General features: G+C 39.8%; 1 pseudogene; it reads right to left on the bottom strand.

Annotated features, from left to right (window-relative positions):
- Positions 1 to 541: 541 nt before the first annotated feature.
- Positions 542 to 807, bottom strand: LOC138429009 (non-histone chromosomal protein HMG-17 pseudogene; annotated as a pseudogene).
- Between the last annotated feature and the right edge of the window lie 1,922 nt (positions 808 to 2,729).

Here is a 2,729-nt window from a genome sequence, read left to right as displayed (position 1 = left end):
GGCCACGACTGCTGAGCCTGTGCACCTAGAGCCTGGGCTCCACAACAAAAGAAGCCACCACAATGTATTGCAATGAGGAGTTGCCCCTGCTTGCTGCAACTAGAGAAAGCCCGTGAGCAGCAACAAAGACCCAGCACAATCAAAAATAAGTAAATAAATTTATAAATTATTTTTTTAAAAAAGAATATAGGGATGGGGTGCGTTGGAGATAAAATAGAGAAGGCAATGAAGACAGATTCGCCATCACCAAGGATGGGTAGTGGAAAAGGGTAGAAATAAACCCTGAAAGAAGCAGGAACTGATGATAAAGATGAATGAAACTGAAGATAAAAATGAAGATGGAGATGCTGATGGAATGGAGACCAGATAGAGATGGGGATGGGATAGAATCTGAGGATTTGATCATGGATTGGAATGAGAATAAAGATGGAAAGAAGGATCTGTAGGGATTGGGAATGGAGCTGAGGAGAGGAGTACAGAGATGGGGATGAGTGGAGGTAGAATGGGAGTGGAGACAGGAATAGGATGGAATCATGAAACTTCACTTGGCATCTCCAGCGCCTTCTGCTTTCTGCGCCTTGTCTGTTTTGGCAGCTCCATTTTTTGCAGGGTTATTCCCATCCTTGCTAGCATCACTCCTTTTCCCTTTGGGTGCCTTCTCTCTCTTCTTTGCAAGTGCCTTTTTAGGCCTGGGCTCTGACTTTGGAGGAGCAGGTTTAGCGACAACCTCGCAGATCTTCTCTGTGGTTTGTCCTTCACCTCGGCTTTATTTCCTCCAGCATCCCCTTCAGTCTTTCTCTTGCGCATAATGGCAGAGGGACTTCGGTGCTGGACACACAGGGATGCTGTGGTGCACAGGTCTGGTTTAGTCCACGGATCACTCTTCCCTCTTCTTCATTGTTCCAGTCATTGGTAATTCTTATCCAATGACGTTCCCACAAGTATTTTACAATATGCTTGTCATGTTGGCATTTTCTTTGGGATTTCATTGAATCTATAAATCTATTTGAAGAGACTAAATACACTCTTCCAATCCATAAACATGTCTTTCTGTCTCTCTAGATCTTCTGTAATGCTCACTTCGGCAGCACATAAACTATTTTGATCTTCTGTAATGTCTATCATTAGAGTTTTACCATTTTCCCTGAAGAGGTCTTATACATATTTTGGTAGACATATTCCTAGGACTTGATCTTTTTAATACCGTTGTGAGTTTTTTATTTCAATTTTTGTTTTCTTACAGGAATATATAAATAAAATTGATTTTGTTAATGCTGGTTTTATATCTAGCAACTGTGCTGTTTTATTTATTTAATCTTTACATTATTTAAGGTTTTTAAATACCTAAAATCATAGGGTCTTCAAATAATGTCAATTTTATTTCTTCCGTTCCAGTGCTTTATCTTTCATTTTTCCCTTTTCATACATCACAGACTATGACCTCAAGGACAGTGCTGAATAGAAGCGATGATTGCAGGCATTCATGTCTTGTTCCAATCTCAAAAGGAAAGCTTTGTTGCTTGCTACAGGGTTTTTGTAAACAGCTTTTATCAGGCTAAGGAAATGTCATTCTATTCTTAGTTTGTTAGGAGTGTTCATGAATAGATATTAAATGTTATCAAGTGCTTTTTCTATGTCTATTGAAACTGTCATATGATTTTTCTTATAATTTGTGAATGTGGTATTTTGAATGTTCAAACTAAAGGTATTTATTAGTTGGATTTGCATATCTGAAATTCTGTCTTGGTTACTTCCACACATTTCAGATTAATTTTCTTTTTTTTAATGTTCATGTTAGAAGAGGGACTCTCTTACATTCAACACCAAAATCTGTTTTCTGAAACCTCTGGCCAATCTTCTGCTGCTGCTGCTGCTAAGTCGCTTAAGTCGTGTCCGACTCTGTGCGACCCCATAGACGGCAGCCCACCAGGCTCCCCAGTCCCCGGGATTCTCCAGGCAAGAACACTGGAGTGGGTTGCGATTTCCTTCTCCAATGCATGAAAGTGAAAAGTGAAGGTGAAGTCGCTCAGTCGAGTCCGACTGTTCGCGACCCCATGGACTGCAGCCCACCAGGTTCCTCTGCCCATGGGGTTTTCCAGGCAAGAGCACTGGAGTGGGGTGCCATCGCCTTCTCCTACAGTTACCTAAACAAAAGGGTATGGGTCAACACTCTAGTACTTTGACAATTAAATTCGCTTAAGCTGTTCCCTTTAAAAGTATGCAATAAAATTGCAAATCAAAAGAGAAAACTGGAACCGTTTACAGTTTGGATGGATATAGAGCTTATTTCACCCTGATTCAATACCTTTTAATACATACTTGGCAGAATTTCTGTAAATCTCAGCAACTTAATTCCACTTAACTAAAATTTCACAGGAAAATCCAATCTTTGCGCATAAACGGTAATCTTACCTTTTCTTTATTGGTTAGCACTTTTAAATTTTCTAAAAGAATAATTATTCATAATTTCTAGCAAGTACCATAGCTTTTCCCTCTCTCATTAAAAATAAATCTCAATTGCTCATTGTTTCTTCAGTTTAAGTAAACAGAATTTTTGAAAGCAGAGATGAAACCTTCTGGCTGTTTAGGTGAGTTGGCAGAGATCCTGACCCCTCATTCTTATCCAGAAACCACACCCAGCAGCTGTTACATAGCCACTGAAACAGCCGGTATCTCTTCAGCCTTGGAAAGACTTTGTATATCTCAAAAGCTTTGACTCTGTGAAGGGA

This window comes from Ovis canadensis, chromosome 1, assembly GCF_042477335.2.
Source record: "Ovis canadensis isolate MfBH-ARS-UI-01 breed Bighorn chromosome 1, ARS-UI_OviCan_v2, whole genome shotgun sequence".
Classification (NCBI taxonomy): Eukaryota; Metazoa; Chordata; class Mammalia; order Artiodactyla; family Bovidae; genus Ovis; species Ovis canadensis.
This window is presented reverse-complemented; position numbering and strand designations above follow the sequence as displayed.